This window comes from Eumetopias jubatus, unplaced genomic scaffold, assembly GCF_037043125.1.
Source record: "Eumetopias jubatus isolate StellerSeaLion01/CBP00866 unplaced genomic scaffold, mEumJub1_p1.0 scaffold_11, whole genome shotgun sequence".
NCBI lineage: Eukaryota > Metazoa > Chordata > Mammalia > Carnivora > Otariidae > Eumetopias > Eumetopias jubatus.
This window is the reverse complement of record NW_028274817.1, coordinates 125,835,873-125,857,167: the sequence shown is the minus strand read 5'-3', so window position 1 is coordinate 125,857,167 and position 21,295 is coordinate 125,835,873. Positions and strand designations below refer to the sequence as shown.

The 21,295-nt window shown below is 45.8% G+C and overlaps 1 protein-coding gene across 3 annotated transcripts in view; it reads right to left on the bottom strand.

Annotated features, from left to right (window-relative positions):
• The window catches only part of DHRSX (dehydrogenase/reductase X-linked), a 152,827-nt gene that overhangs the window by 95,397 nt on the left and 36,135 nt on the right, over positions 1 to 21,295 (bottom strand). The window lies entirely within an intron of this gene.

The following is a 21,295-nucleotide window of genomic DNA, read 5'->3' as shown; positions in this document are numbered from 1 at the left end:
AGACCCAGATTTTTTTCAAGAGATAACAGCAAAATACTGTAAATGTATTTCTTCTTCCTTATGATTTTCTTAGTCCCATTTTCTTTTCTCTAGCTTATTTAATTGTAAGAACACAGTACATAAGACATATAACATACAAAATATCTAATTGAGTGTGTATGTCATGAATACGGCTTGCAGTCAGCAGTAGGCTATCTGTAGCTAAGTTTTGTAGCTAAGTTTTGGGGGGTCAAAAGTTATACATGGATTTTCAACTGCACAAGGAGGCAGCGGGGTGAGCATCCCCAACCTCTGCACTGTTTGAGGGTCAAATGAGTCTTTAAAAGTCAGCTACTCAATGAATTCCTTGTAATAACTTTTACTTTCTATACATCCACAAAATATGGTGGGATGTCTTTAGGTGCCAAATCTCCTCAATGTGGCAAATGATTATTTCAAACACAGTTGTTATTAGTGATTTCTACAATTACTTAATACATATAATGGTCTTATATGTTGCTCCATCACCTGGAAATTTCTTTACAGGTCTTCCCGCTTATTTTTTTTAATCAGACAATACACTTCATGAATGGTATAAATGTCTTGGTCTGTGTGGGCTGTGATAACAAATTAGCACAGACTGAGAGGCTTATAAACAATAGATACGTATTTCTCTACAGTGCTGGAGGCTGCAATCCAACAGGTCTGGTGTTGTCTTCTTACCAGGACACTAATGCCATCATGGGGATCCCAGCCTCAGGACCTGATCCAACCCTCATTACCTCCCAAAGGTCCCACCCCCCAATACCATCCCATTATGGCGTAGGGCTCCCACAGATGAATTCTGGGGGGAAAGAGAAACATTCAGTCCAGAAGAGGTATGCACTCATCTTGACCCAACTTCTAACTCAGTGAGAGTACAAAAAGGTATATAAATAACAAAGTGAGGAGACAGGAAGAGAAAATTCAAACTGCGCCATTCACAAAGCCACATCTACAGCTGAAAATAACGATGTTATATGGAGAGAAGCCTTTTGCAAGTGTGCATGACTTTTACTGCAAATTAGCAACATGAATTTCTCTTGAAATTGCCTCATGTGGTTTTGCAGGACGGTGGCTGTAGATTACTTGGGGCAATGAGATGTTAGGAGGGAATTTGGCACAGGGGTGACTGTTGTGTTTTGGAGACCCATCCATGCACACAGGGGCTGTCCAGAGCAGCAGGTGGGACATCAGCAAATGTCCGCCTCAGGGGAATGATGGATGAAAACCCAGCTTTCAAAGACATCTGCCATGGAAGAACCAAGATATGCTGCAGGTAAAAGTTACTCGTCCCCGGTTGCCAGTGTTGGAACATCAAGAGTTTTAAAATCTCAAGGGTTTCATCAGACCCTGTCAGAACTTGACAGACAAATAAGAGATTCTACTAATAATCTAAGGAACATCGAAAAAGGATTGGAATGAGTTTATCAACTCATTTACTTGTTTTCACTCACAGGATGTCAGCCCAAGTCCTAACTTTTAGACACTGAGAACATAAAATGGCCCCACAACACACCCTATACTCAATAAACCCCTCATGTGCCCTAATTATTCTCAGTCTCATGTGTTGGCTCCGAAATCCCAACTAAACTTCTCCGGACAAATCTAGCAAAGCTAACTCTTCTGATATTCTGAATTACTTAAAACATCATTTTACAATAAAAAAAAAATACACAAAAGTCTCTCTCTCTCTGTATGTGTAACCATCTATCTATAAATAAACAGAAATGTATTCATTTTATAAATATCATATACACTTTTATTTATACTTAATATGTATCTATTTTTATCTCTCAAGAAATAGATAAATATAAATAAATAGATATAAACAGATAGATATACACAGATGCACCCAGACTCATACAGACACACACACTTTTTGCCTTTTTTTTTTTTTAAGTAGGTTCTATGGCCAACATGGGGCTCAAACTCATGACCCAAAGATCAAGAGTCACGTGGTCCTCCAACTGAGCCAGCCAGGCATCCCACAGACACACCCACTTTTGCTAACGTGAATGTCCAAGGTTCTCCTTGAGAACAGCTCCAAAGAAAATGAGTTCACAAGTAATGAAAATGAAGTCTGGCACTGAGAAAAAAAAATCATCGAAATCATCTGAGTGTCTCAGATTATTGCCTGAGGTAGGAGGAGGGGTTGCAAAGAGGCGAATTATGTACCTAAGGAATGGTTTCTCCCCATTGATTAAAGCAGGTGAGCAATGTTCCCTCATTTGCCTTCTAAGAGATATTGACTGTATTTGATTCAACTTTATATCCAGGCCAAATCAATGAACAGGAATCAGTGATTTATGTCATTTGGGCAGGAATCCCCCCACCGCATCTTCATTTGATCCCTTTTTCATCTTCCCATGTCTTGGTTAGAGGGCTAGCCCCCCAGAAGACAAGTTCCCTCAGAACCTCAGAATATGGCCTTCTTTAGACAGTCTTTACAGAGGTGAGTAAGTGAAGGATCTGGAAATGAGCCTATGCTGGGGACGGCCCAGAATCCAATGACAGGTGTGCGTATAAGAGACACAAGAGGAGAGATGGAGACACGGAGGAGAAACTACATGAAGACGGAGGCAGAGATGAAAGGGATGCGGCCACAGCCCAGAGATGCCTGGGGCCTCTGGAAGGAGTGCAGCCCCGCCCCGCCTGGATCCCAGCAGCCCTGCCCCGCCTGGATCCCAGACCTCTGACCTCCAGAACAGCAACAGGATGAATTCCTTTTGCTGTAAGCCACCCCAGGTGTCCTGATTCCTTTCAACAGCCCCCAGAACACTCATGCAGCTCCTAAGAAAGAGGTGTGATGACATCGGACATTCATCCATATGTTTCTGAGAGTATCTGCTGATTTCCAAACAAGGGCTATTCTGCGCTGCACCTGACACAAGGTGTGTTTTGTTTTGAAATATTTAACTTGTTTCAACCCCTAAAGTTGCGCTATTCTGCACAGGGACATAAGCAAAGAAGGCTGAAACCAGAAGCAAAGGGAAACATGAGCAGGGCATCTGGATACCACCCACAACGTGCTGCACTCAACTGCCATATACCATCATATATGGGAGACCGGGATGAAGATGATTTCTCAAGTGGGTCTCCGTGAGCACTTGAATGCCAGCTTTATGGACATCTCTTCTTCAAGCCCCTTTGGTTCTCAGAAGCTGCTCTCCAGCCATGGCCCAGGATTCATACTGACCCCAGAGGCGTTACATAAAGTACCCAACCCCAGACGAAGCCACAGAGGGAGGAGAAGCAGGTACCTACGGATGTTGCCAGCCAGCAGGAAGACAATGCATGACACGACCATACAAACGCCCACACGGGGGGCTCACCAAGGGACACAGAGACACCCCAGGCAGGCAGCCTGGTCCGGTTTTGTCCACCATGTCTGGGACAGCTTGACACACATGCCAACTCACAGAATCAGAGGGTGCCAAATTTAGAGCATCTGAAAGCCACGTGGGTGGCAAAGGACTCTAAAAACTGGAAAGGTGTAATAGGAGAAAGCAGACTTGGCATTAATGAATTTCTACAATGACAGGGTCAGTGCTGCAAGAAGAAGTTGAGTCACAAGGCATCTTTGTTAGGCCAGCAACAGGCCAGAGCATCTCAGATGCCCAGGAAGGAGCCACAGCCAAAGGGAAGCAAGCAAGACATCTGGCATAACAGGAACTCTCCTAGAAAGGAGAAGTCTCCTGGTAGGTGCATGAATTAATTCATTCAACCTGGAAGGTGCATGTTATTGATTGCGGATGTGGAGCACTGGAGTGGTGGCAGGTGGCTGGAGTGTGGCATTTTTCCCAAGCTGCTCAGCTCGACGGGGAAGCACTGTCTCTATGTCACCCATGGCTTGGATGGCCAACAGCAACGCCGTCACCTGCAGAGGGCAGAACGCCGGAGAGGTCCTATGGGCTCTCTTAGACTTGTCCGGCTCAATGAAGATATTTAGTGACACGATCTCCACTGCTTGGAGAAGTGATCTTGGAGGCCCCTCAACCACAATCCTTGCCTGTCAGTCTACTGGCATGAAGGCTGGCACGGGCTGCTCAATGCAGGTGGGGAGGGTGTCAGACCCAGCCAGCTTCCCTAGGCCCCCAAGGAGGAGGACATGGCAGGGACAGAGGCTCAGATGGACAGGTCGCAGAACAGTCTAGAGACAGCTTCCTACAGCAAGGATGTTTCTAATGAAGAGTGGACCTCATGAATCACGCAGGGAAGTGTGTGAATCACGAACCTTATGTGCCGTTACAGGAGTCCCATCCCAGCTAGGAGATGTACATACTTAAAATGTGGTTAACCGACATAGGCAAAGTTTCTGTCCCCGAAGAACACTTCCCACAGGTAGGAGACAGGGAGGTCTGATGGGAAGAATGTGCTTCTCAGAATTCACAGAATTCAGACTTGAATAAAACAGGAGGGGGCAGAATGATCCTTGCCCTTGAATCTCTTTACACCCTTCACATCGATCCTTCCCTGGACAGAATGAAGAGAAAAATCAATTCTCTTTACTTATATTTCCTTGGAAGTGTGGTGTCTCTGTGCCTTTGTCCACAGGTTAAAGTGAAATGGCATGCAACCGACTTCACTGAGTAAGGGCTTTCAGAATAAGTGTTTTTGTAAGGTGCAAATTCCAACCACCAGAAGAACAGAGAAGTCGGGTTCAGTCGCAGTTCTAATAGAACAAAGTTGGAAATGATTGAGTAGTTTTTAATGGGATGTTGCCTGGAGAGACTGTGTTTTAATCAATGCAAAGCGTATCCAGCTACCATGGTGACCGTGAGGATGTCTGACGAATGCTCTATGCAAAAGCAAGGCTGTAAAGTGACCAAGGCAATATTAAGTATGATTTCTTACCGGAAATCTCCATCCCAAGTGACAGAGGTATCAATGAAAATGAATATGAACACGAATTAATTCATCTCTGGTAGCGTCAGGGGAAAAGACTGTGCTCTCAGTTGGAGTAAAAGTTGCAAAATTTTAGCTCAGGAGAGAAAGCTGAAAATTTAAGGAAATAGAGCATCCAAGGTCAAAAAGACAATGCAGATTAGTTTCTTCCAATATTCATTCAGACAATTATCTTGAATTAAATATGATCCCAACACAGGGCATGGAGTGAAGCCACAGAATTAATGAGCCTCTTCTGTAGCACAGCAGGAAGAGCATATAGCAAGGGATAGACATGAATGTGAAATTCATTGCCAGCAGCTAGCTGGGCATCCCTGGGGAGCCCAGTAGAGCCTCTGGGCATCCCTTCCCAAATTCTGTGATGTTATATGATAATAGCTGCGCTGAGCAAGAGAGCATCAATCGTCACCATCACCTCCATCACCACCACCATCAACATCATCGTGTGACATCGTCACCACCACCATCATCACTATCACCACTACTACCCCCACCATCACCAATAACAACATATCACCATCATCACCATCACCAACATCATCACCATCACTACCACCAACACCAATACCCCCAACATATCACCATCACCACCATCACCAACATCATTACCACCATCACCGACAACCACTATCACCAACCATCACCGCCATCACAATCGCCACCATCATGACCATCACCACCACCATCACCACCACCATGGCCGTCATGATCACCATCAGCACCATCATCATCACCATCACCATCATCACCATCCTCACCATCCTCACCACCAGGACCATCAAGGTCATCATCATAGCAGTTGCCCTTCACTGAGAGCCCGCGATGTACAAGATGTTCTCCAACACTTTTATTTTTCCTGTTAGCCAGTGTTTTTCACGTGCCTCTGATGTGCCAGGGACCATGTTGTGGGACAAGGACATCAGTGACACAGCTGGACAAACCACAGTATAACGTGTGAGGTGGGTGATAAGGCAGAGGTTACAGGAGCAAGGAGTGAAGGCACCTGACTTTAGGACAGCTCCTTTAGGGTCTTCTGTGGACACTGAGAAGTCTAGGGTGAGTAGGATTTGGATAGTCAGGAAGAGAAGAACAGCCAAGAAGCAGAGACAACATGAGCACATTTGGAGCCACAGAAAGGAGGCGTGGAAGGTTCTCCGCCCATATGAGTCTGTGGAGGTAAGGCAGTAGCATGACCCTGGACTACGGGGTGGGCAGTCCCAACTGGCGAGAGCCTGGGAGCTGGGAGGCCAACGAGGAGGCTGTGTTATGGATCAAGACAGGTATGACCTGGGGTGGGGTGGTGGCAGCGACACAGAAACAGAACGGGTGTTTTTGAGAGATGCTGGCGAAGTGCTGAGTTACTGATGGAAGATAGAAAGAAAAATGGAGAGGTGGAATGCAGGTGGGGAGGGTGTCAGTTTCCCTCATCAGGGAAACTCCAGGGTCTCCCCTCCAGCTGGGAGGTGATGGCGCCATTGACTGAATGTAACAGGGAGGAGGAAGGTCAAGTTTAGTCCTGAATGTTCTGAGCAGGCAGAGAGCTCCAGCTGGTAGGACTTTCAGGGAACAATATATCTGTGCGAGCTAGCGCCATGATCCTGGACACAGCACCCAGGCGGAGGTGTGTAGCGTGAGATGCTGGGCCCAAGCGCTGAGGGATGTGGCATAAAAGGGACAGTCAAGAAAGAAGAGGCTGCACAGAAGTGAACCAACTGGTGGCTGAAAAAATCACCACCGGTGATGCAACCAAGTCTTTTAAGACAGCTGCCTAGAGAACATGGTTGTAGAGTGCTTATCATAATTCTGTTCACTCAGGTAAGTAGGCTATTCTTGCATTAACTCGCCTCTCCAGCTAGAATGTAAATTCCATGTGGGAAAGAACCCAAACACATCTGATGGTATTAAAAAAGTACTTGCCGAGTGCCCACGAAGCGTCAGCAGTGGCTACGCCTTGGGAATGCCTCCACAACCCATCCAAAGGGTCAGAGTGGTTGCTGGTGGTTGTTGATGCTTTAAATGACTAACGGTTTATTGAGCTTATGAGACAATGCACCAGAAGGGCAAGAATGTGGCATATGACCAAAATCCTTCCCCCATAGCCACAAACTAATCGATTACAGTCAGCCTTACTTCTGGACCATTCTCATCTCATCTCATCTCAGCAGGCAGAACCAACCCACCAGCCTTAGGGCTGCAAGGAAATCCATCTGTTATCCATTCAATTCACGCTTCAGATGTAGACAGAGCACCTCCTGCCTCCCAGCTGCTGCTATGAAATTAACTTCTTTAGAGGTTTACCAATGATTGGATATGGAATTATCCCGAATGCTTTATTATTACCTTCTGAAATGTAGTACTATTATAGTTTGGTGAACGAAGATGTATTTGCATCAAGGTGCATTTTTCAACCCGGACGTCTACTCAGTAGCTAACGTTCAGCTAGATACTCTGTCTCTAGGTTGGTTAGCAGGTTTGGTCTATGACTTTGCTTTGGAAATTGCCCATTTGGGAACAAAATACATAGAGTTTATTCTGTTTAACGTATTGAGTAAGCTTGGAGGCTCTAGTCACTTTGAATGGCATAAACCAAGGGCTGGCAGACTTTGGTCATGAGGGGCCAGGGAATAAATATTTTTGGCTTTGTGGGCTGAACTCTTCAACTCTTGTCCTAGAGCAGACAACCACAAATAGTAAGTAGATGAGTGGGTACAGCTGTGTATCAACAAAAATTTATTTGTAAAAACAAGTGGAGGGCCAGTTTTAGCTCAGGGTTGTAGTCTGCAGACCCTTGGTCTAGATCACCCTTGGAGGTTTGGGAAAAGGGTAAAGGAACTCCATCACAGGCAAGAAGACCTTTTGGTGGCGAGCTCTGACATTTGCTATTTCAACAGATGGCTGATCTGTTTGTGATTTCTATTTCTCTCTGCATCAACTTGGGAAAATTCCTCTTTTTTCTTTGGAATGAGACATCCTTTTCTAACTGGTAATCAAAGATATTAGCCCAGAGTCAAGAATGAATTGCTCTTCGTCCAAATTTAAATCACATTTTATTAGATGTTATTTCCTCTTTCTTGTTCCAAGGCATACTTAATTTGTTCTTGTTCCTCTTGCAGGGTGAAGGATGAACAATGCTCTGCTGAATTATTACTCTTTCATTTTTTAAAAGGAAATGATTATTAATCTTGTTTGTGGCTTCTTTGTTCCCACTTGGTGTTTTATTTCTGTACAAATACTTCCATTTCCCTATCCCTAATTTTTACTTCAGTCCCGGGGCACCCAGACACAATTCCCGCCCCCCCCCCATTTCTTACTAATTCAAGAACTTAGAGCTGTATAAATTCTCTCAATACTTTTTGGTTATATTCTTCAGATGGCAGCATGGATTAGAAAGGCCACAGATTCCATTTTTATTGTTTGTAAAATATTGTCTTACTGGCCGCGTGTTCTCTGTCTACGTGCTTTAGAAGGGCAGCTTTCAAAAATTAACATGTTTGGGCACGTGGAAATCCCAAGCTGTAATCATTAAGAGTCAACGTGAAAAGGAAGCTCCTCCCACCTTCCTGTTGACTGGGGCACCAAGGTCATGAATAAAGGGATATGAAGTGAGAGTAGAACTTCACAGAGGAAAGCCGCTGGCCATGTGGGGGCTGAGGACCTGACAGGTGAGTGAATTCTGTGGGATTATTATTGGTCCCATTCAATGGGGCCACCAGGCTGGGAGAGGGGCCCCATGGCAAGAAGCTTGTGGTAAAATGCACATTCGTCTCCAGAACTTTCCATCTTCCCGAACTGAAGCTCTGTCCCCATCCAACAGTAACTCCCCAGCCCTGTCTCTAGCCCCTGGCCCCACCATTTGCTCTCTGCTTCCATGGATGGGACTCCTCTAGGGACCCCACATACATGGAATCACCCAGGACCTGTCCTTCTGTGTCTGGCTCATGTTACTCAGCACCACGTCCTCAAGGTCCACCCAAGTCATAGCAGGTGCAGAACGTCCTTCCTTTTCAAGGCTGCGTCATATTCCATTTGATGCATGGACCACACGCCGTTTACCCGTCCATCCATCAATGCTCCCTTCTTGGGGGCCATCAGTCAGCCCAGAGGAGCATCTACAAGTAAATCGTACCTTCTCAAATGCATCTGCCACCCCACCGAGACTCTCAAACATGCCCAGACCCCACCACTGTCACCATCACTCCCTAAGAAAATGATAATAATACCTAGAAATTTCCAGCAACGGGAAATGAGGCAGTGCACGGTCTGAGACGTTGCTCTTTTGAGCAAAGCGGGTCAGCTTGCCTTAAGCAAGGAGCACCTTAATGGGGACCTTTCCTCCTTCCCGTTATGGGTGCCTCCCAGGGCATGATCCCCTGCTGGAGGTACATGGGGGCTCCAGACTGTGAGAAACAGAGCAAACAGCCCCCAATTTCTACCTTGCTGCCATTTCAGAAACTACAGCTTTATTAATGGTCCTTAATAGTTTTCAGAACTATAACAGAATACAGAGCTGTTTGCTGAATAAAGGGAGAGGCTGAAAAGAGCTGTATCTGAGAGCCTGATATACAGCAGAGGAAGGAGCAGCTGATCAAAGTCATATGGGGCGGGGGGTGTTTGCTGCAGGAGTGGGGCGTCTCTTTCTTGGCGCAGAAGGCCCTGAAGGATGGGCCCAGCATTGCTTGTCAGACGCATCCGCGACCTGAGTTCTGTGTCACAGATACCAACACACCAGAAGGCCGCCAGGATAAGGCGCGCTCGCTGAGCTGACAAAGCCACCTTGTGACTGAATGAAACTCATTATCTCTTATCTGTTAAATAGTGCATACAATAGGCACCGCGAAAACCACGGGATAATCTTCTGGGTAATTAACTTGTAAAACAACCCCGTCCTCAGTCCTGCTGACACTGAGACATGTTCCCGACAAGTCCCATTGGCGGAGATGATGATGCCAGATCAGAAACTCAGCTCCGAGCACGTGCACACGCTGCCCTGGGCGAATGAGGCTGTGGAGGGAAGGGGACGCCCTCCACCCAGGGAAGAAGGCGAGAGACAGAAATAAACTCAGAGCCCCACCCCCCCCCCAAAAAAACACAAAAAACTCAGAGCCCAGGAGGAGTTTCTGCGAATCAGGGGTGCATAGCAGATTCTCGATATTTGGATATACGGACATATATGGACATATGTCCAGATATGACGTCAGGAAGGATATGCAGTCAAATACCAGGCAGAAGTTCACCCCAACATGGGATCAGACTTTGACAGTCAAATCAGAGCACCTGCAAACCCTCACTTCTAATCTTACACTCACCAAAAACAGGCTAACCTACCTCCACTCTGACCTAAGCCTGGCTATACCCCCAACCCTGAGCCATCAGTTTATACCCCCAACCCCGAGCCTCACTTTAAGCCTAATCTGATGAAGAGCTTCAGAAAAAAATTAATTCCAAATTCAATCCCCAACATCTAAATTCTAAACATACATCAACCCTGAACCTGAACATGACCCTAGCCCTAAAATAACCCTAACCTAACACTACACACTGTTGACTGGGGCACCAAGGTTATGAATAAAGGGATATGAAGTGAGAGTAGAACTTACAGTGGAAAGGTGGGGGTCAGGCGGGTCTCCCAACTCTGCCGCCTTGTGGCAGACCCAGACCCGACCCATCACCAACCCTAATGTTAACCCTAGACCCCGATCCTAATCATGACCCTGACCCGGATCCTAACATTAACACTAACCCTAGACCATTACCTTGACCACAGCCCTGACCCTGACCATAAAGCAAACCCAAACCCTAACCCTGACCGTAACCCTGACCCTAAACCTCACTCGGACCCCGACCCTAACCATCCTTCAAGGTAACACGAGAGCTGGATTTTCAAAAAGGGCAAACACCGTGCATGCCCACTCATCTTCGTTTGTGTAACCCCCCCCCCCCCACCGCCTAGCTCTGCATGTGCTTACTCATGAGCATTCAGAATCCTGCGTAGAGGGCAGTTTGTCCTTAATAAAAATATAGATTCAGCGTGAAAACACAGGAGCTCTCAAGCCATGAAAAGATACAGAGGATTCTCCAATGCACGTTACTAAGGGAAAGAAGCCGGTCTGAAAATACTACATACTGCGTGATTCCAGCTCTAGGACATTCTGGAAAAGGCAAAACCATGAAGATCATAAAAAGATCAGTGGTCGCCAGGGGTTCAGTAAGGAGGGATGAGCAGGTACAGCACAGAAGACTTTTAGGGCAATAAAATGACTCTGTATGGCACCATAATGGTGGATCCATGTCACCGTACATTTGTCCAAATCCAATAGACTGCACAACACCAAGAGAGACCCTAATGTAAACTATGGATTTCATTAACAATAACGTGTCCATATTGGTTCATCAATTGTAGCCAATGTGCCCTAAAAATGCAAGATGTTAATAATCAGCAAAACTGGGGAGGTGGGAGGCACATGGTTGGGCATTCCCTGTATTTTGTGCTCAATCTTCTATAAGCCTGAAACTCCACAAAAAATTAAAGTCAATTTTTTTTTTTTTTTTTTTTTTTTGTAGTAACAGTAGATATTCAAACAGGTCTGGCCATAGCTGGCAGGTGAACAATTTTCATGGTGATGCCTTGTACCCGCCCCCAAGTACAAAGAAAGAATGTGTGTTACAGGTAAGAAGGCTTTTGGTAACTTGTTTCCCAAAAGGAAGTTTTAAAAATGCATTCTCACCTTTAATCTTACAAGCAGACTACGTATAGAATTTGCTCTGAGGTAGAAGTGTCGTTTGGAAAGGTGAGGTTCCTATAGACAAGTGTGCCCTGGGAAACCAGAAATAGGAAGCCGACTCTAAGATGGCAAATTCAGGAAATCCTCGCCATCCTGGGGTATCATATCAAACCTTTCACTATTTCTCCAGTATTGGACAGGTGAAAATATGACATCAATTGAATACTCAAAACAGGAACCCTCAAAGGACAAGCCAGGGCAGGTGTCTGATGGGCAAAGCCCACACCGGGGATGGTAGTTATGTAAGTGACTGAGGGACAAGCATGCCAAGCACTGAAACCCCACGGAAAGCCCGCCCCATCCACACCCAGGGCTTATCAGCGTGTTCCAGGCTGTGGAGTGACGACAAGTAAGTTAGGGAAGGAGAAAAAGGCTGAACCGACCCCATGGTGTAACGTGCCAAGTACGTGCGGGTGCGCTCCAGGTTAAGAAGGCTAGCTCAGGGTACACGGAGATGGGCAGCCAGATAACCCAGGCAGAGAGGCATCTCTACCTCGAGCTCCCAAAGCAAGGCATGGTGATATCCACATTTGGGCTCATTTCACCCTTGTCAGTCCTCTTCGGGCCCACACGGCTTCATCAAGTGGCCTAATCATCACCCAGATGAGCAGTTCAGCATGAAAACACACAGCGGGGGCCAGCGTGATTGGTGCTGGCATCCTGGAAGAGCCCCCTGCCAACATCATTCCACGACTGTTCTACTCCTCATTCTGCGTTTCAGAATACCTCTCAAGGAGAACATGAAAAAGTGTTCAATGATAAAAATCCAAGGGCGTGGAGCATACATAATAATAAAAAACGTGCATTGATAACAAATGGGGCAAATGATTTGGTGTATCTCTGCGGTGGAAGAGGAGGTAACCATAAAAATAAGGACTTCTATTTATTAACAGAGAAAGACGTCCCGCAAGACAGAACGTGGAAAAGCAAGATGTTATAGGCAGAAGGGAAAAAGCAGGATCTCATCTTGGTTGATGGATATGTACCCAGAACCCAAGCGGCAGCCGGGTCATGCTTCTTCCTCAGGTGATGTTCTGGATCTGGAGGATCCATCCCCTCGTCATGGGCTGTGAAGACCCTAGAGCCCTCCCCAGCTCTTGGGGGCATTTTCAGGGTCCTTGGGGAGCGTGTGGTTCCCTCTGCTGAGCTGCTGCTGATAGGAAGAGGTGGTCACACCACCGTGTCTTTCTTGCTGTCATTTTGCCCCACTGATGGAAGTATGGAATGCTATCTTTGTCCTCATACACACGTGCACTCATAGCACAGACTCCACCTACAAGTCGGGTGTGTGTGTAACAGGTCTTCCCGGGGCCAGAGTACACTACACCAAACCAACCAGTGCTCCTAGAAGACCCTGGCTGATGGACACTCAACCCAACTTCTGTCTGCCAGTTTCTTTCTCTTCCTCTTCCCTGCTGCTCTCCTCCTCTCCCCATCCCCAAGGATCTCACTTATTTCTGAGTTCATTCCTGGACACTGAGTTCAGGTTCCAACGTCTCCACTTACTAACTGCATGAAATTGAGCAACTTCCCTAAACTCTTTATGACCCCACTTTTTTCCTAACTTGGCAAATGCCTATAGTGATGATGCCTACTTCAAAGGACAGGAGACATGAATCCACACACATAGTGAATTTTTACAACATTCCCTGGTATATCGCAAATACCCAACATGATGTTGGCTGCTTCCCTGATTAGGACAGTTGTTAACATAAAGGACTTTAGTGGTTTCTTTGGCTCAAACTTTTCATTGTAACCTCACTAGCTTATGAGAGTATGACCACAAATCCTGGTTTGCCAAAGGCAGTTCTCATTCATCCTTCTCCCTGCCCCCCCCCCCCACCAGGATACTTCTCAGATTACAAGGTGCATTGGTGTAGAGCTCAAGCACAAAATAGTAAACAGATGAGCTGAGGAGTCAAAGGTCAGAGTTTGGGGCTGTTGGGGCAGCTAGAATTGATGGTACAATGCCAAAACTGAAAGGTGCACAGGCGTAGAGCTTGAGCAGAATATAATAAGTAGATGGGCTAAGAGGTCAGTGGTCAAAGTTTGGGGCTGTTAGGGCAGCTGGAATCGACAGGTACAATCCTAAAACTGAAAGGCCATGGGGGGTGGGGGGCAGAACACCAAAATGTGAGGAGAAACTCCTGTGGATCCCCTGGCTGAGTACTGAGTTTCAAAGGCTCCAACTTGAGACACCAAGGAGCTCAGAAGCAAACAACAGGTGGAAGGTTGAAAGGTGAGCAGAGAAATTTCAGCTGCTGCCTGGTGTTGGGGAGACAAGATGACATTTGAGTCCTGCCAAGTTGGAAGGACCTGGTGAACATCTTGGACTCACCTGAAACCTGAGATGGTCCATCTCTTCAAAGAAAGGACCGTGTCTCAAGATTAAGAGCTCCGTCCAAGGCCCAAGGGCAACAGTGAAATAGACTCATGATAACCAGACCTTCAGCCGAGCTTCCACAAGATCTAGGTATCCTGCAAGTCATATCATTGCTTGCTACAGCACTCAACATTCTTCAGAGGAAGATAACGGAATCCAAAGTCTGTATCATGGATCAGTCACAGTGTCTAATAAACCACAACAACAACAAAAAATCATTTCACATGCAAAGAAACAACAGGCAACCTGCTGTCAAGAGGGAAAAAAACCAATAGAAACAGACTCAGAGATGATGCAGATGTTAGAATTAGCAGAAAAGGACTTTAAAAGAACTAGTACATATTAAAGAGGCTACAAGAACAGATGGGCGTCAATGATGAGGATATGAAGAACATCAAAAAAGATAGGTAAACTAAAAATAACCAGCTAGAAACCCTAAACCTGAAAAATACACTTTGTTTTGCTGCAATCAAAAATCCGATCATGGGATTAAAAGTATAATAGACACAACTGAAAAAACAACTTGGTGAACTTGAGGTAGGTCAATAGAAATTATCCAAACGGAAGCACAGACCAAAATTTTTTAAAGCTGGGATAAAATAAACAGTGCTTGATGAACTAAATGCCAGAGAGCACCACAGTTTCTAATGTATGTGTAATTGTAGACTCATAAGAACAAGACGGAAAGAACAGAGCAGAAAAATCTTTTTGGAAAAAATGGCTGAAAATTATTTAAATTTTATCACATCCAACTACTCACAGATACAGAAAACCTCTTACACCCAAGCAGGATAAACGTAAGGGGGAAAAAGGAACCACACCTATGCATATTCTCAAACTTCTGAAAACAGAAAATAACAGAAAAGATGGGAACAAACACTTATCTGCATGAAATATTGATAATAATTATAGCTGACTTCTCATCCCAAATGACGAAGGTCCATGTCAGAACACCTTTAATACCCTGGGGGGGGGGGGTCAGAAGATGTTTTCAACCTGCAATTCTATATCCACGGAAAATATCTTTCAAAAACTGCAGGCGAAGTAATGACAATTTTAGACAAAGGAAAGGTACAGAAATTTGTGATGAGCAGACCCCACGGTTAAAGAAATGCTAATGGAAGCTCATCGGGCAGAAGTGCAAATGGCCCCAGATGGAAACCTGAGGGAATGGGTGGGTGGGGGGAGGGCATACAGGAAGATCGGGAGTAGAGAGGGATCACCTGATCTGCAAATAAATAATTAGGACCATGCAAATCCCAGAGCTGCTCTTTGGAGAGAGTGCAATGTGGCTCCGTGAGAAAAGCCTTTAAGATAAAACCTGCAACCCGTCAGAATGGCTAAAATTAACACGTCAGGGAACGACAGATGTTGGCGGGGATGTGGAGAAAGGGGAACCCTCCTACACTGTTGGTGGGAATGCAAGCTGGTGCAACCACTCTGGAAAACAGTATGGAGGTTCCTCAAACAGCTGAAAGTAGAGCTACCATATGATCCAGCAATTGCACTACTGGGTCTTTACCCCAAAGATACAAATGTAGGGACCCGAAGGGGTACGTGCACCCCAATGTTTATAGCAGCAATGTCCACGATAGCCAAACTGTGGAAAGAGCCAAGATGTCCATCGACAGATGAATGGATAAAGAAGAGGTGGTATATATACACAATGGAATATTATGCAGCCATCAAAAGGAATGAGATCTTGCCATTTGCAACGACGTGGATGGAACTGGAGGGTGTTATGCTGAGTGAAATAAGTCAATCAGAGAAAGACATGTATCCTATGACCTCACTGATATGAGGAATTCTTAATCTCAGGAAACAAACTGAGGGTTGCTGGAGTGGTCGGGGGTGGGAGGGATGGGGTGGCTGGGTGATAGACATTGGGGAGGGTATGTGCTATGGTGAGCACTGTGAATTGTGCAAGACTGTTGAATCACAGATCTGTACCTCTGAAACAAATAATGCAATATATGTTAAGAAAAAGAAAGAAGAAGATAGCAGGAGGGAAGAATGAAGGGGGGTAAATCGGAGGGGGAGACGAACCATGAGAGACGATGGACTCTGAAAAACAAACTGAGGTTTCTAGAGGGGAGGGGGGGCGGGGGGATGGGTTAGCCTGGTGATGGGTATTAAAGAGGGCACGTTCTGCGTGGAGCACTGGGTGTTATGCACAAACAATGAATCATGGAACACTACATCACAAACAAATGATGTAATGTATGGTGACTAACGTAACAATAAAAAATTATTAAAAAAAAGATAAAACCTGCAAATACAGGAAATATAAATACTTATCTCCAAGGCCCTACAGTACCTTACAGAGACTCTCCTAGCCATAAGGGTTTACAGCATCTGCTACAAGGGGGATCTAATGGATTTCTAACTCAATAACACGATCGGTTCTGCCTACTTAAAACTACATATCACAGAGAACGTGTGGCTATACCTCTGGATCTAACTGACATGTACGAAATATCTTCATATAACACTCCACATTTTATTTTTTTAAAAAGCCAACCCTTTCTTACAGTATGCTTCCATTCTGTAGTAACTAAAGTCTACTTCATTTCCCCCAGAGCAAAAAATATTATGGAAGTAATGTTTCTGGAATAATTTGCTGAAACTGTTACATGTGTGATGTCCCATTACTTAGCTTAGATGTACAGAGCATCTTGAGATGTGTTCAAAGGAACCATCTGAGATGTGCCCAAAGGAAAAGTGAAAATAAAACGGCCAATGACCTTGCGGGGAGTGAAAATATTCCATAAATTATTGTGTGTGGGGGGGAAGCAGAATGTGGCAGGCAATCTGAGGATGAAAATTCTTCCTTGTGGGATTTTTTTTTTTTAATCCTCTAGGTATTTATAGAGGAGCTAAGGAAACCAGGCAGACAATCGCCCTCTCTCATAGAATTCACCTTGCCAGTGTTTCAAAAGGTTAAAATTAATCGTTGCAGCCTGAGAAATGAAGAGCCTTTTAATGTAAGGAACAAGGTGAGAGCGAGCTATTATAGCCGATTAAATTTTCAGAAAGTGCTGAGCTTCTCCTTCCATGCTTTCAGTAAAGACTCAGTGACCTTCTAAACCTTCTAATTACCCACAGGAAATCAGCTGTCTGTCTGCCTGGCTGTCATCTAGCTAGGTAGCGTGGCTGTTTATTGCCTACCTCGGGACACTGAATTAAAATTGAAAAGTAAAAAAAAAAAAAAAAAGGACTCAGTTTGAAAAATTCATGTCAATAAGGGCCATTTTATATTAAGTAAGGAAAATTAAGTAGTCTTGAGTATATCCCGGACCTAACTATACATGCAGAATATTGTTCGAACTTCTCTTGGGGATTTCGTTGACTCTTGGCCAAGAAACTCCCATCAGGTGCTTCACCGTAGGTACTGGGTGTTGAGAACTCTATGTCGTAAAGAAAAAGGATACACGGTGGAGGGAACAAAGAAATCCATGCAGTCAACACTCGCTCAAGTTTTTCCAAATGGACCAAGCTCCAGAAGGATCATTCTGCAAAATCAGAGAGTCTACGAGCAGAAGAAAAACAGTAGGTGTCTATTCATCACAAGGTAGGCCTACATTCAAGATATGAATCTCTCTCCGATGACGAAGACTAGTAGATTGCGATCCAGAGACACTATTACCTATTCCCATAATGAATACTGAACTGACGTCATAGTATTTTTTGCTTCCATGACTGATTACTTTATAGTCAGTTGGATAATCCAAACATTATAGTTCAAAGATGTATTTCTAAGGTGAAACTATCTCACCAGTAAGTGCACACAACTGACTTTTCCTAGCACAGGAAAAGTTCTCTTTCCATGAAAGCAAACCGGACATAATACCTGAGCAAAAAGCCCATGAATCAAGCAGCTGGCCCTTCTTCCCAATAAAGACGGAGCAAGCTACTGCTGGCGGAACAGTGTTAGGAAAGACAGAAACCGGTCAAGAAGATATTTCCGAAGAACACAAAGCAAAGCCTTTCAGAGAAGATTGCAGACTCCATATTTCCAGTGGGATCACACTGAAGGTTCAGGATTAGGAATTAGGAATTAATAATGAGGAATCAGGAATTAATGCTATGGTTCTGTGTGAGTCTATGGCAAATGTCCAAAACAGAATTACCTTCTCTAAGTCCTTTTAAGAGTATTTAAATTCTCTATTCCGATTTGGGTTCTCTGGGACGCTGTTATGTCTTTCTGCCGTTTGTTTTTGTGGTGGTGTTGGGTTTTGTACTTTTATCTTCTATTTCATTTATTTATTTATTTATTTATTTGGGTCCTAGAAGCGAGAGTATTTGCTCCAAACAAGACAGCTTTCTTCGGCAGTTATTACTCAAGAGCAATAAAGATTTTGGCGCCACGGATACATGATGATAAGGTATTCAAACTCTTGTCCCTGGAAAATCTCTCAGCTGAGAAACGAGCCATATTGCTTCGGTGCCTGAAAACACTCATGAATTTATCCTTCCAAGAGCTCAATTAGTTGAAGGTTGGTATGTGGGCATCCTCCTACCCCAACCCAAAGTAGGCTCTCAAGTGACCATGACCTCAAAGGCAGAAAGTACCAGAAAGAAGGAAGAAGCATTCAACTAAGAACTTAGATTTTTTTTTTTTTTTTTTTTTTTACTTACATTAAGCCCAGAGAAGAGGGGAAGGTAGGCTGGAGTGAGAAATCATTGTGTTCTTGACAGGAACCTACACTAATGTTGTTAGGATACGTGTTTGCTTGCTCAAAAAAAAAAAAAAAAAAAAAAATCTAAAGACTCCACAGAGACACAATTACCCAATGCAGGAACCACAGAAGAGTCACATTCCATGAGTAAGTGTGGCTCCCATGGGCCTCAATCGAAGTTGTGCTGCTGGTGGTGCATGGGCAAGAATTTCAGAGGCTCCAGTGGGTGCAGGCTGGTCTGGAGAGAAGTGTGTCCATCTGAGCTCAGCTCTGGAGAGCATCCTGAGCTAGACTTGACTGCAAGGAGATGTGCCCAGAGGAAGGGGGCCTGCTAACGCACCTGCTGTCCCACGGCCCAAGGAGTGGCTCCGGGTTGCCTGGACCGTGTCTCTGGGGGCCCCTGAGCCTGGATGCAGGTTCCGCCAAAGCAAAACTCTGTTCAAGGACCACCGCCCCGCTGTCCCCACCCAGCCAAGTCCCCGCATCCCGCACCTAACATGCCAGGAAGGGGACCCTCCACTGACCAACTCTTCCAAAGGCTCTGGCTTCTGATAGGAAATTAATACGGTGTTGCTTTCTCATTTAATTCAATGCACCTAAGATTCACTTAAAGTGTGTGTGTGTGGGCGTGCATGCGTGTGCATGCACACATCTGGCTCAGACCTCTTTCCCCCCTGCTCATCCTACCAACCCATTCGGTCATAATGGACACAGGAAACTACCATGAATGCGGTCCCCGTCTGGAGTACCCACGCTGCACACCTCAGGGCTCGCCTGGCTCGGGTCCAGACACCTCCCTGGCCCCGCATGTCAGCTCCCAGGCCAGGCTATGCCCACAACCCAGCGGCCCCCCTCAGGGCCTCAGTCAGTCCTATTCTCAGGAGAAAGGACAAAGCAGGGCCCACCACCCCCTCCAAGGATGCACAACCATGCTTCTCGTACACACAAAGTGTCTGCCCCTTTCATAAATGGAGATGCCCAGAAACAGGGGGCCGTGAGGGGGTGCAGCACGCACTGAGATAGGCTGAGGTTCCTGGGACCACAGGTGTGCACCTGAAGGGTTATCCACCCCAGTGCCTGGATCTCCCAGAGGCTAATTCCACGTGTCTACTTGGTGGCATTTGACAGGAAGGAAGAAACAGGAGCCACCAACAGGGGGCACATCGTCAGCTCTGATGAGAGGGGCGTGCCTGCTCTCAGAAGTGAGCGCGCCATCCAGTGTGATTAGGAATCATTGCCTTCCTTGCCTTGCAGAACCCAAGACCCTTGGCAGCCTCCCCTCCAGCACAGAGGAGCTGACAAAGAGCTGTCCCCTGAACGCGCAGGCTTCGCACACCCACACCTGAATCTCAACACACAGCACAGGAGCCAGCATTAGCCGTTTGTAACATTAGAAACAGCTTCTAGAACATTCTTTCCTCTGACAAATCAGGGCTTTTGCTTACAGCTTTGTTAGAACATGATGTGAAACTCTTAAACTTTATGAACGGAACTTTACTCCCTCCTTGGGTTGTAACCTAAGCAAGTTTTGGCAAACTATTCTTTAATCTATCCTTTTTTAAAAGTTTATTCAGAATTTTTCGAAAGTCACAAAGAACACACGATTTGGCGGTTTCCCATGAGACTCCTCTTTGGGTCTGGAAATCAAGGGCTAGTGCATTCATGAGGCTTCAACCAGAGGGAAATGCAAATTCCTGGGCACCGTTGTCACAGGCTTGGGCTCCTGACGGGGCTGGGAATCTGCATTTGTAAGCTGTTCCCTGCGATGCTACAGGGCTGGAACACAACTGTGTTGGAGAATGCCACCTCCTTGAGCCACGGTAAACAGGGACAGGGACAAGGGTCATCTGTCAGGATCGTTTCTGCACAGGGCGGGGGCAGAGGGAATCGGCTCCCATCTGCAACAGATGCCTGGTGTTACTCAAAGAGCCGGATTGGCTCTGGGCTATGGGGAGGCTCCCCTCCATGTTCTGTCCCAGGATCAAAGGGAATCATGCCACAAAGGTCAGAGGCAGCTGGGACATACCCCCCGCCATGTGCACAGGGGAGGAAAGGGCAAGTTTCACGGCTGCCTTTGCACGAGCTAGGTGGGGAATAAGAGCAGCACGGGACAGATGCTAACTAGACTTGCCATCCGTGGCTTTCCTTCTCTCTCCTGGCCTATTAAGAAGAACCACCATGGGGGAGCCTGGGTGGCTCAGTCGGTTGAGCTACCAACTCTTGGTTTTGGCTCAGGTCATGGTCTCAGGGTTGTGGGATCGAGCCCCAAGTCCGGCCCCATGATCAGGGTAGAGTCTGCTTCTCCCTCTGCCTCTACTGCTCCCCCTGCTTATTCTCTCTCTCTCTCAAATAAACAAACAAAATCTTAAAAAGGAGGAGGAGGAGGAAGTAGAAGGGGAATGGGGAATAAGAAGAAGAACCATCACCATAAATTCAGACAGGAGAAGCCCCAGCACCTGGGACATGCTCAAAGCGCCATCTTGGCTGGATCCAGTCCCAGATAACTGACGTGCATCTTCTTTTCT